Raw genomic sequence first — 13557 nt, 5'->3', positions numbered from 1 at the left:
TTCCAGCACGCTGTAGCAATTGTTATCTCAAAACCCCAAAAACTCCTCTCTCTCACCCGTTCTCCACTCACGAACACACAACTCCGAGTGAGTGAAAACATGTATATTTTATATGCAGCTGTACAAAGACTTGATTGCTAATCAATCATTCAATTGGAGTCTCGGTACAACTGCACATGAATTAAGTGTAATTCCCCGTGTTCACATATTACATTTTTACCTGCACGTGAAGTGTTGTGCAATCCTCGTGCCTAAATACAAATGTACATTTTAAACATTTGTGCTCGTAACCCATATTTATATCCCATGTATTTTATGCATAAACACCAAAATTAACACACTACATGCAACATAAAACACTTATAAAGATAAAGGGGCGAAACACTGCCACAGATGCAGATCCGTTTGCCTGTCTGTCTGCCAGCCTGTTTATCTGTCTGCCTGTCTACCTGTCTCTCCTTTTGTCTGACCGTCTGTCTGGCACACTGAACACTATAAATGTCTTGATTTTACATCAATCTCAAACAAACGTTTATCTTACACTCATATCCTCCTATAGACTTTTCAGAGTGCGTCTGTCTGTAATGTGCTAAATACAGATATGTTTAATACAGATATGTTTTACTTTCATGTACTGTGCGATTACGAGGACCCTCTGTTTGTGCGTGAATGGGTTTCCTTCTCATTCTTTCTTACTCTTTCATGTACTGTGCGATTACGAGGACCCTCTGTTTGTGTATGCATGGGTTTCCTTCTCATTCTTTCTTACTCTTTCATGTACTGTGCGATTACGAGGACCCTCTGTTTGTGTGTGCATGGGTTTCCTTCTCATTCTTTCTTACTCTTTCAGGTACTGTTTTTCTGCTGTTTTGATTATTGTGCAGCTGACCAGATTTACAGTTGCTGGCACAATTAAGGGTGGGGTCTTGAGCCTAGGTGGGCTGGCCTAGAATTTAGATACAGACAGTGAGGCCTATTCAACTCGTCTGAAAATTGTGAAAATATCTCTGACGGAGTTGTTATGCAGTTGATTTATTAAAACTAAGTGTCGTACTTTGAGTATACTATACAAAGAAAATCATTCACAATGATTGCAAAACAAAGCACTGTAATAAAATATTTTTTTATATTCAAAACAGTATTCCAAAAACAGTTCTTCCTGTGCTCTTTTTTTAAAATCTGCAACTGAATCCGTTCTGTCTTGCTAAGAGCTGAATTGACTGTTTTAGACCTGTAATACTGTGTATTGATCAGTTTGCATCTATACCGTTCAGTTGGTAGCAGCATGTGTAAATGACACATGCCAGAGGTCCATCGGTAAATAGAGGGAATCGTATCTCACAGGATTGAATATGGTAGGTTCTATTGTACTGTGAATGAAGAAAAACAGTGCAATGCATGACCGTGGTGCAAAGAGACGGAGAACTAGGATATCCACCTGCACTGAAAGAGGAGGACTTTTATTTTAAAACAAGTCATTTGTAAATTTAAAAGAGAGTTGATTGTGTGTCAAGGTTATCAAACACAGCATGTGAGTCTCTCTTCGGTACTTCTGGAACAACTGGAGGCTTGTTGTGAAAGGCACAGCCCAGGCTAGGTTAAGTATTAACAATATAAATTCAGTTAACTTCCTTGTAAATTAAAAAATATCTTTTGAACTGGCATTTCATACAAGTGTCTTTTCCATTCATGTAATAACTACAAATGAAGACGTGTGGGGGTACCATGTAAAAATTACAGCCAGTGGCACTGGAACAATTTTTAAAGTGGGGGTGCTGAAAGCCATTGAACAAAACTGTAACCCCTGTATATGATGGAGGCCATGCAAAGCCAAGGGGGTGCTACCGCACCCCCAGCACCCCTAGCTCCAGCACCCATGATTACAGCTTGACTGTTTTTCAAGTAAAATATTAAACTGTAATATTTGCCTCAGTATTGAGTAAAATTACAAAAAGAATCGTTCCCCTTCTTATACTGCAATAGAGAGAAACATTTAAATGTTTACAGAGGTTGTGTAATAATTGCCAAATATATGACTGAGCGGGCCTGAGAGACTAAGGTACTGCAGGTTCATTCTTATACTTTCAATACATTTTTCCCATGATTTAAAACCGCAAGAGCTGGTGTTACTCCATTAACTCATCATGAATTAATACTCAGAGATTTGGTAAAATGTAGCTATTGATTTTCTTTGCCTATATATATATATATATATATATATATATATATATATATATATATATATATAATATTTATTTTATTTATTTTTTTCTTTTTCTTTTCATTGAAGGGCAGTCTTTCTGGAGTTAGGTCATGGATATTTGTGTTGTGCTAGGTTTGTTTATGTGTTTCTCTGTACTGTGTGGCAGGTGATTTGTTTAAAGCATTGCTGTGGAAATTGACCTCCCTTGTTAAATACCACACAGTACCACACACTTTGAAATAGAAGAAACAGCAGCCAGCTGGGACAATGCTGCTAATGATAGTAGAGGGAAAGAAATACAGTGTAAAGCCTTAGTGGTGCTCAGTTACTGAGTCGTGCTTATTACCAGGAATAATTTGATGAAAGGTACAAAGATTATGTTAACCGCAGCTAGACGTTAAGGAAGTCAGTATGTACCTTTATAAAACCGTAGCAAAGTGTGATAAAGCACTGTGAAAACATGGCAAACTAGAATTGGTAAGCACTGTAAACCTCAAAGATGTAAAGTAAAGCTTATTAAAAAAAAAAAAAAAAAAAATTAAGAAAAAGAAAGCCTGCTAAATTACTGTACAGATTTACCATGTAAAGAGTGGGTTCTCTATTTCCATACAGGGGGAAAAATGTTTCACTGTCTTTGAAACCCTGTTTTGGGGGGGAAGCCAGCATAATTAAAAATGAAAATCCGCCCCCACAAAGACAAACTCCATTGTTTGTTTGTTTGTTTGTTTGTTTATTTATTTATTTATTTATTTATTTATTTATTATTTGTTGTGTAATCATCAGGAACATTTCTACTGCTTTATGTACCATAGGCAAGGTTTTGCAATGCCGTGACTCCTCCAGCAAAGTTGTCTCCATTTGCTTATATTTGAATGTTTTATTTGGTTGAATATTTGAATGGCTATATTTTAGAGCCCCAACGGCATTTTCTTTTTCAACATGCTCTTGTTGTAGAAACACACAATGATTCGACAGTAATTGCAACTGTAGTTCTCCACGGGACTGAATTTTTGACTTGATTACAGATAATAATAATAATAATAATAATAATAATAATAATATAATCTTTATTTTTATATAGTGCCTTTCAAAGTGGACCAGCATCACAAAGCGATTTGCAAGATATGAGACTAGGGTGTGTGAACTATGCATCACTTACAAGAACGTCTCACCCGAAAGAGGGAGCACAAGAAGGTTAAGTGACTTGTCATTGGTTGAGCTGGGATTTCAGCCGGGTACCTCCTGGTTACAAGCCCATTTCTTATTTACTTGCCTGTTTTTTCATTACTTGCAATCTCATATAGCTGTTACAGTCCTCAGCTTTTCCTTTACAAACTTGGTTGTTAAGTGATCTGTGGATATTTATACAGCCGGGTAGCTGTAAAATCAAATTGAAGGAAAAAATGTGTTTTGATAGGAAATCTGGTAAACCAGGTGACAGAACATATGGGCTTAGCCTCCATTTACTGACACAGTGCTGTACAAAGGCTTTGCTGCATGGACTATTCTGGGTTTTCAAAGCAACCTCTTATTCAAATTTGATCGCTTATTTAAAATGGGTGTGCCACCCCTAAAGCACTTACCTGCTGTGTGGAACAGTTTCCAATACAGATGAGTGCTCCACTGACCTACAGTACCATGAAAAAGTATTTGCCCCTCGTCTGATATTCTGCATTTTTGACACTGAATGTTATCAGGTCTTCAAAATCTATCAGGTCACCAAAATCTAATATGAAATAATAGGGACCCTGAGTGAAAAAATAACACAATTTTGATACTTATTTCATTCATTTGTTAAAGAAAGTTATCCAACACCCAGTGCCCCTGTGTGAAAAAGTAATTGCCCCCTTAGACTCAGTAACTGATTACGCCACCTTTAGTGTGTAACTGCAACCAAACGCTTCCTGTAGTTATTGATCAGTTTCTGTCAGCGCTGTGGAGGAATTTTGGCCCACTCCTTCATGTAGAACTGCTTCAACTCAGTGACATTTGTAGGTTTGAGCATAAACTGCTTGTTTCAAGTCCTGCCACAACATCTCAATGGGGTTTAGGTCTGGACTTTGACTAGGCCATTCCAAAACTTTAAATTTCTTGTTCTTCAGCCGCTCTGATGTAGACTTGCTTGTGTGTTTTGGATCATTTTCTTGCTGCATGACCCACCTGCGCTTCAGCTTCAGCTCAAGAACGGATGGCCTGACATTCTCCTGTAGAATTCTCTGATACAGAGCAGAATTCATAGTTTGTTCAATGATGGCAAGTCATCCAGGTCCTGATGCAGCAAAGCTTCTCCAAATCCTAACACTACCACCACCATGCTTGACCATTAGTATGAGGTTCTTACTGTGGAATGCAGTGCTTGGTTTTTGCCAGACATGATGGGGGTCCATGTTGGTCCATAGAACATTGTTCTAGAACTCTTGGTGATCATCCAGGTGCTTTTTTTTACAAACTTGAGACGAGCATTCATGTTCTTCTTAGTGAGCAGTGGCTTCCGCCTTGCTACTCTGCCATGAATCCCATTTTTGCCCAGTATGTTTCTGATGGTGGAGTCATGAACGCTGACCTTAGCCGAGGCGAGAGAGGCCTGCAGATCCTGGATGTTGTTCTAGGGTTCTTTGTGACTTCCCGTATGATTTTACAACTTGCTTTTGGAGAGATTTTGGCAGGATGGCCACTCCTGGGAAGATTCCCTACTGTCCCAAACTTTCTTCATTTGGACAATATGGCTCTGACTCGAGCTTGATTAGCCATAGTGTATAGGTAACAAGCTCAGATGAGTCTTATTAAACCTATAGTAAAACTAGAAATGGATCAAACTGCTATGCAATGGGAGTCATATTTCCAGCCGTGGCAAACAAAACCTGCCATTGTAATAGAAATACAAAAAAATAAACTCTACACACGATTACTTTTACCTAATTGTTTACTGATTTTGTTTTTGTTTTGTGTGGGGTTTTTCTTCAGAAGAGAAAGGCAAACAGCACTGTTTCAGCTCGCATCCCCAGATCCCCGATGAAGGAGCCTGTGTGGTTTTGAAAGTCTCTCAAACAAAAGGTATCCAAATCTACCACTTTCTGTGTTGAAATAAAATTGTGTAAATTGTATTGTGCTGTAAGAAAATCGAAATCAGGACAACACTCCAATAGACATTAACCAGCCTGCATAAAATGGATGACTTGGTTAAGGAGTATAGCGGGGTTCTGAAAAATGCAGCATTACACGTCCCCATGTGTTGCTACAACTGTTCAAATACATTGTTAACATCCTGACAACTTTTTACACTTAGAACTTTAAAGTCTGTTCCAAAGCTCTTTTCAAAATGTTTCACTGTACAAATGACCATACCGCCTTATAGCTGGGTTTGTGGTATAAAGGGCTTCCTTATAACAAAATGTTTTTGTCTGAAACATCCTGAAAAAAGTGTACATCCAAAAGAGAAACTTTAGTGTGTGTGTGTGTGTGTCTATTTGAAAACCATGAATTAGTTAACCTTTTACAGTAAAATATAGTAATTGTACCAATTCATTAACAGGGCCTAACTTTGAATTAACCAAATGCATTAATTGTCAAATCATGAACCATACATAGATGGAGCACTGTAATGTATATTGAGCATTTTAAATGATTTGTTCATGGTAAACGTAATTAGGAAATTTATAAGCGGAATCCCATTCTGCCCGGCAATATAATTCTGTTTGTTTCATGCAGAGGTTCTGTTATGCTTTTCATCTATCTAGATCCTGATCAGTAAAGCAATTGATTTCATACAGTATACCTGCAAGCTTACCAGCAGTGCTGTGGTGCAGAACTGGCAAAGTGGTGAGTGGATACAGGTCAGTGCAGTGCAGTGCAAGTACAAATCACACAGACAATTACGAACAGGTGCAAGGGTGTCTGTTGAAATGGCTACAATGTCCAGAGCCTTATGGCGAACACCTGTAAATAATAAATGATGGAAGTGAATACAGTGGTGTTTATCACTTCAGTTTGTAAAAATCCCACAGGTTTGACCTGCAACCAAAAGTCCAGTTTAACACACCAACCCTAAACACAAACACAGTTCTTAGTGACAGTGAATAAGTGCTAGCGGTGTATTACAGTTCTCTGTAAAAATGCAGGGGTGAAAGTGATGTCTGCGTTTATGGGAGATCTAACACCAAGCGTCATTTGATCTCTGTCACAAGCACTCAGAAAGTGTCCCTTCCTTTTAATGTTTTTGACCTGCTGCATGAGGATATTGGATAAGGAACACAGAGCAGTGCTGAGCACTTCCTAAACTTCTCATCTAATTATAAAACTGCTCTGAGTCAGAGGGAGATGGGCTGATAAGCATCCTGCAGCCCAGGAAGAGAATCATTCAGAGAATCATTCATTGCGCTCACAGCTGACAGCTGTGTACTAGACCCGACAGGGCCCGCGAATACATGCTTTATTCAAGGTTGTGTAGCTGACGTTATACCATGATTAGTTAACTGTGGTCCAGGTTCAGACCACCACCAAAAGGCAAGAATATTGTGAATTAACCGCTGCATCACCTAGTCTGCCCATCTGTACTTTTGCACTAAAGACCGAGCTGTAGAATGCATAGGCCTATCTGTGCATTAGTGCTGAGTTCTGATGGTTTATGCACGGGTGGGGAGGGGGGGGGGGGGGGGGGTATGGGTGCTGAACTGTAATTAATCTCGCTGCTGTAAAACAGGACAATAGTCGATATTTTTGTAATTGACCCTGCAGCAGCTTGACCTGCTTAGCACTAATGTCCTGTGAGTGGATCTGTCTGTGTTGATGGCATAGCAGTGTTTTCATGATACAAACTGCAATGTGTTATGACATGAAAGATAAATAAAAGCCACGTCTTTATATAGCTCAGTAAGGGGCCAGCTTCAGTCCACCTGTACTCTTTCTATTCCAGAACAGATGCCACTGATGTTGTTTGTGGATTTTAAATCTAGCATCACAATTCTGAGTAGTGTCTTATCGCATTGCTGTATTTGTGTTCTTTAAAACAATATTTAATCACAGACATTTTGTCCTAGTAAATTTGCAGCAAACTGAATGGATGTAAACATTCAACCCTAGCACCAAAAAACAGAAAAAGAAAATAAGAAACTCAATCCAGTGCTGTTCTCTTTTACTGGGATTTAGCAGTTGTTATATTTTTTTTAAAGATTCAATCTCCCACAACAGAATGTGTGCAGTTCATATTCTTGTCATAAATAGTGTTTTTACTGTTATTGGCCAGATAGAGTTGCATTTAAATACCATACTCATTCTGAATTATTTATTAAAGAAAGTGGGGTTATGCATTGCGGTGGATTGGAAATGTGTTCAGGATTGCTTTACAACGTGCCATGGTTTTGTTTTTGTTCATAACCCCCTCACACAATTTTCTATTGCTCCTGTATGCTCCAGTATGTGGCTGTACCATTCTTTATATCCAGAACATTTCTATACTGTACAGCTTCTTACTTACATGTAGATCTTCTGGTTTCATGCATTTATTTTCCCAAATTGATATGAAGTCAGCTGTATGGCAGTATTCTAGGATGGGCACTTCAGTGTGCTGTTAACAGTCCAGTTGGTGTTGCTGCAGCTTTAAACGATATCCAGTCCCTTCATGTAATCTGGCTGCTGGCAGGAGACTAATAATAATAGGAGTGGGATCCCGAGGGCAATGCTGCCAGTCAGGGTGACACCTTCTCATACAGGAAGACGGGAGCCAGCCACAGAACACATGCCAACTCCCATGAGCTCAAAGAGCCCTGGCTGCAAATTGGAAATACAGATGAACTGCAAAAGCAGACTAAACCACCACAGGGATTACCAGCATAAGCCTTCCCTGTTCTACAGCTGTTGCTGTGTCAAATTCACTGATTTAATTCAGCTCAGGATTTCAATTTAATTAAAGACAGAGATACAGTTTCTCCCTTATGAAATATCCTTTGCCTGTTTTTTTTTTTTATACCGACCTGTAAAAGATGTTCAGCATGCGTACAGCTCGCTGAGTGCCAGGCTGGGAGGGGCTTGGAGCTCTGTGCCCAGGTTTGGATATAATGTGTGCTGTGTGTCAAACAGCTTCTTATCCCTATTACATTATCAAAGCGAGTATTGCTAGGTGGAACAGTGCGATCATTCTATAGCCTCTTATGCCTTGGCAAGGCCTCGTTTCAAATACAGCTTAAGTGGGTTGTGTCAAAATCCACTGCACAATTTGGCCCAATTCAGAGAGGCCCAGGATTGAAAGGCAGGGGGTTGTTGCAGTGCAGTGGGGGTAAGCAATGCTGTTTTCTTACAGTGGAGAGGGTCGAGAAGAGAGCGGTTAGACAGGAAAGCAGAGAGCTGGTGGTGTGCAGTCCGCTCGAGGGTTTTAGTGAGGAAGAGTAAGAGGGAGGCAGGATGGTAGTTCTGGAGGGTAGGTTTTTTGAGGAGGGGGTGATAAGCTTGTTTGAAGGCAGAGGGAAAGAGGCCAGAGAGGAGAAAGGTGTTGAGAAGGGTTAAAATGAAGGGGAGTAGAGCAGGAGCAGCAGTTTGAAAGATGTGTGGTCAAGGGCGCACTTGGTGAGGTTGCGGCCCTTGAGGAGGGCGAAGAGGTCAAATACCATACCTGTTAGCCTCACGGTGCGACAGGCTAACAGGTATGGGTGCTTGTGAAACCGAGGGATGGAAATAAGACTCCTGTTGCATAGCAGCTTTACCCATTCCAGGTTTTAATACAAGCTTGATTTAGTGTGTATGTAAGTCTGTATGCTTGTTACATATGCTAAACTCATAGTAAAACCAGGGATGGATAAAGTTGCTATGAATTGGGAGTCTTATTTTCATCCTTGGATAACAGGCAGTGACTGAGAAAATATATTTCAGTGCACAGTTAAACAACATGCTTGTAGGAAGATAGAGATATACAGACTTAATTACTCTCCCTGGTTTGCAATCATGAGAAATGTTGCTTTTGTGGTTTTGAGTAGGGGAGGAGCCAAGACTGAACCTGCTATCATGGTTGTTTCAACACGTTCAAAGTGAGAATCAGGAACTAACTGCTAATCTGCTTTTAATAAGAAGCACTGTATGTTTGCATCATAGTTTCTCGAGTTTGGCTTTCGTTTTCAGCAAGGACAGACCTGGGTCCTTCTTAAGTGATAGAGACCGTCGATGTGGACTGTACCATGTGGTAGATGACCACGACTTGAGTTGTGTCCCAAGCCGAAGGCGAGGGCATTAACGAAAGTCAAGGTCATCTACCACACGGTAGAGCCTGCATCGAGAGGGCTCTATAGCTATTAGAAAATGATTTCTTTATTTATTTTATCTTTTAAAAAAAAAACTTTAAAACCTATATTTACCTTGAACTTCTGATATTTCGCCAGTTAACATTCCGCTGAGGAAAATAGTCATAACGTGATGGAATAGAAAAATGACACACATGTAGAGAAAACTTTATTATTATTATTATTATTATTATTATTGCTAACATATTTATTTATTGTGGACCAATCGTGTCTTCCCTGTTGATTTGCTGTCCAGTAGCTGCGAATTGAGCCTTCGTTACGGTGTCCTGTCACAGACATGATTTTAAAATATATTTCACAGTTAAGCACTTCAAAGTTCCAGCAGGCACCTATACAAAATAGAAGTCCGCTAGATCTGGAAATTGGCTATTCGCACTCAAATCATTTTCTAATTGGGTATATATACCATGTATATACCATCTGCTTTGCTGTGAGTTTGTTTAGAAATCATTGTATGAGCTACATTCTTAACAGAGCATGTTGTTCTGGCTAACTGATAAGCTAGTAGATTGGAGTGATAATACTGTAGCTCTGTTGCATTTTATTGAGGCATAGTGACAGCCCGTAGCTCAGGGCTTGTGTTCTGACACTTAGCAAGGGACTTGGTGCCTGAATGCTGTCTTTCCACTCACCTTGGATTGCAGTGGGGTGCTGTACTTTAACAGTCAGTTTGGTACAGAGTCCTCTTCTGTGAGCCTGACCTCTTAATTCTCTGTGTTTTTTTGCAGTCGTTCCTAATGGGATTTGTACAGTTTGTAAGGATCGTTGCAGAGTACCGTAATTCTGTTTAGACCTGTATTTACTGTATATATTTGTGTTTGTACATTTTAGTGTAGACCTGTATTTACTGTGTATATGTGTGTTTGTACATTTTAGTTTTTGAGATGTCTCATTTTTAAGAAAATAGTGAGTAGCTGTGGGATACAAACCACTGCAATGCAGAAGTGTGTCAGCACTGCAGACCTGCAAGTGCAGTCTGTGGAAACCCACTCGCTCACACAGGGGACCAGGTAACCAGACCCGGGCATGATTATCACTAAATCAAACCCACTCCACTCACACAGGGGACCAGGTAACATTCTTCTAGGACTTATTTCCATAGGAGACACTGATGCAGTTTAACTAGTTATTGTGAAGGTTATGTTTCAATCACAGAGTTTGCTTTCAATTAATGGGATGATGGCACTCAGCCAGAAAAGGCAGTACCTTCTGTTTGAGGGATTTCTCATCATTATAAACTTAACAGCACTGATGGAGGAAACATGATCCTCTTGAGCTGGAATACTCAATGTATCTGTGTATTTAGACAGGAAGTGGGAGGGATGGGATGTTTTTTTATGTACTATGGATCAGTACATTGAGGTTTATAAAAGTTTCATTAGCCATAACCAGAGCCGTTGCTTTTCAGATTTTGCTAGCAAAATTCACCAGGGAGTTTTCGGGCCCACTGAGTTCAGAAATGCTAATTTAAAAAAAAAAAAATTCGCCCTTCGAGCTGTGACCTGGCAAAGGTCAACCTAAAGTGAAAAAGTGACCCTAACCAGAAAAATCACATTGGGCTTAACTTAGATGCTACCATCATGTGTAGCACTTCGTTTGACTCAAAAAAATACCAGGAGCACCGAACTCACTTTTGGCAAGTTGCCAGACGAGGGGTAAGCGAAGAGCTTTATTCGAACTTCAGCCCAACCCTTTACCATGCAGGGGATGCAGGTCCTACAGTGTTAGTATTTCCGTTAGAACCTTAGGGACCACTCTTCCAAATTTTGTGAAACACTCTTGGTTTCAAGTTCCCCCCCACTGGTTATTAACCCACTCTGAAATTTGAATTTTTTGTATTTCTACCAAGTTTAGGTCGAAATAACTCACGTGGGGGGGCTGCAAAAAATCACCCAAAGATATTTTTGGATAAATGTTGATGAGCTCTACAAGAATCAAGCAAAACTTGAACTCAGCGGGGCCCTAAAAACCCCCTGGTGAATTTTATTAATACCAAACCAAATTATTAAAACAGTTATCTATGAATGGCACTGTGCAGTAGGTAGAATCATTGGTGCCTGTTCCATACAGTCCTTTTAGGGCATTGGGGGATCTGCTCTGTGGAACTGTAGCTGTTTACTTTGTAGGTGAGGATGAACATTGCGCCATCCAGGACGTACACATCGTCAAGAGGAGTCACTGTGCCGTCGGAACTAACCAGGACACTGTAATGTTCTGGCAGAATGAAAATCAGATTGAAAAGGGAAGCAGCCTTAAAAGAGTGCAACCAATCAGAGCCCAGCAGCTTTGAGTAGGGGATCAGAGGGCTGGTTTAGATATAACTAAGACTCACAAAAAACTACGAGGATAAATTAGACATCTTTGGTGCACACTTGGTGAATATGAAATGGCGATAGCATCTTCACTGTTCACCAGTTATTTGTCTTGGTTATGGAAGCACCTGTCAACCAAGCTTCTGCAATCAGTCCTCTATAAAAATGTGTCCACTCTGCTGTTCTGAAAACCGTGATTAGGGCTTGTACACACTATATTAGGGCCTGTACCTAATATCAGGATACGCCCCTGTTTTGACCTGATCACAGCCTTGACACCGGGAGAACATGCCCCACACACGTTGAGGTAGACTAAAGTCCTTTTCACACTGGCACTTCTACCTGGGTCCGGACCCAGGTTCTGGCTTCCCGGGTCAAAATCTCACGTAGTGCGAAACCACATATCTGGGTCGTACCCGTGTCCCACCTCAGGATGTGGGTTGACATGCTTTGAACGGAGTTGAGCGAGACAAAATGCATGAGGGCCGACGAAATAGCAAACAGCCACACCCGCGTGAAGGTTTCACTTCCGCAAGGAATGTTCTTGTTTATTCTGTTTAGCCGTATTTTTCTTACTTTGAACACACCACGAGCCAGAATGCAGCAACGATGAAGAAACATTTGCTCTAATCTACGTCTGGGCCGATCGTTCAATCCAGAGAAGCTTGGATGGAAGCGTCTGTAACAGGGTGCTTCCGGGGCATTGATACACGCATTGTTTACTTGTGTCTGTCACCCAGGCCAACCCTGCTTTATCAAAAGCAGTGTGAAATCGCGTAGCCGACCCGCATGACACCGGGTCCTGACCTAGGTAGGTTCGGACCCGGGTAGAGCATGCCAGTGTGAACCACAGTGGCTTTAGTGGTTAGATGTTTCTAATTTTCAGTCTAAGTGTGCAGTTGACATGCAGGAGTGATGTATTTTTATTTAGCTGTGCATTCTCTATTCATCCCATATTCATTCAATATTCTGTTTCAGAGGAAAATTATTTTTTAAAGACAGAATTCATTGAAATCACATGCACTGTGTGCATTATTTTTCAGAACATCATTGTGGAGACTATTTTAGTGATTTGATGAGGCAAGGTGTCTAGCTCACTGATTACGAAGTGAATCATGGCACGTGTATGATGTAGGAACTTACATTGCAGTTTTCTCCCACTCCCACACAGACACAGTGCACTATTCTATAAGTGCAAGCCACTGTTTTTTGGGGGTTTTTTTTCACTATTTTTTTTCTACAGTCCAGAACCCTAGACTTAGATATATACAAAACACCATAAATGTTCCTGGAGTTGTGTGGTTATTCTACCAATGAGGACAGGGCAATAACCATGAGCCCCCGAAAGTGCTGAGTGGGTGTGGCAGGGCGATTGCCCTGCACAATGGTAAATGAGTGTTGGTGTGATTTATATGTGAGAGTGGGTTTATTTTGTGTTGTTTTGGATTGATTTGTGTAATTGAATTATCGTTTACAGACGGGCGCTCGATTGAGACTTGCTGCCTGCTATGCTTGGTTGAGGGGAAGGGCAGCAAGTGATTGGCTGTGCTGGTCCTCAATCAGCAGGTGGGCAGGTCTTGACTGAGTGTCCGTCAGGTAGGGATACCACTGATTTTCTTTTCGATCCAATACCAAGTAATATCAAGGCTTATATCCCAATACCAATACCGATACCAATACTTTTAAAAGTCTTCTTATGTACATAAAAAGGGGAAATCTTTGTGATTTCTACAGTGAAAATTGGTAAATGCAGACA

General features: G+C 40.5%; 1 protein-coding gene across 2 annotated transcripts in view; it reads left to right on the top strand.

The window, feature by feature from the left end:
• Window positions 1–13557, top strand: part of LOC121318604 (FYVE, RhoGEF and PH domain-containing protein 4-like) — a 160334-nt gene that overhangs the window by 83834 nt on the left and 62943 nt on the right. The window contains exon 1 of one of the 2 annotated variants that reach the window (XM_041255467.1): window positions 5168–5257. The exons of the other annotated variant lie outside the window; for it this stretch is intronic. The gene's annotated coding sequence lies outside the window, so the exon portion shown is untranslated. Of the gene's footprint in view, window positions 1–5167; window positions 5258–13557 lie in introns of those variants that run through there. 2 annotated transcript variants of the gene reach the window in all.

Source organism: Polyodon spathula, chromosome 7 (genome assembly GCF_017654505.1).
Source record: "Polyodon spathula isolate WHYD16114869_AA chromosome 7, ASM1765450v1, whole genome shotgun sequence".
In the NCBI taxonomy this organism is placed as follows: domain Eukaryota; kingdom Metazoa; phylum Chordata; class Actinopteri; order Acipenseriformes; family Polyodontidae; genus Polyodon; species Polyodon spathula.
This window is presented reverse-complemented; position numbering and strand designations above follow the sequence as displayed.